The following is a 372-nucleotide window of genomic DNA, read 5'->3' as shown; positions in this document are numbered from 1 at the left end:
TATTCTTTATTTAAAATAAAAATTTGAATATCGTTACACACTTTTAGCCTAATAATATAAATATAAATGCTTATTTTTCATTAAAATTAGACCTTTTTACTTAATTAACTTATTACGTTAACTCTAATACATTTATGTTAAAATTTAAAATTTTGTTATTCTACCTTTATAAGTTTTTACGTCAATTGTTACAGTTTTACGTTCAAATTTATCTATAAAAATTTTGAGCTATAATTGTTTTTATTATTATTATTTATTTAAAAATTAAAATTTATATATCATTAAACATATTTAGTTGAAGAATATATATTTAAATATTTATGTTTCACTAAAATTAAATTTTTTTTACTCAATTGACTTGTTACATTAACT

Source organism: Theobroma umbraticum, unplaced genomic scaffold, assembly GCF_002168275.2.
Source record: "Theobroma umbraticum cultivar Fairchild unplaced genomic scaffold, ASM216827v3 scaffold_115.0, whole genome shotgun sequence".
Lineage (NCBI taxonomy): Eukaryota > Viridiplantae > Streptophyta > Magnoliopsida > Malvales > Malvaceae > Theobroma > Theobroma umbraticum.
Note: the sequence above shows the minus strand (reverse complement) of the source record.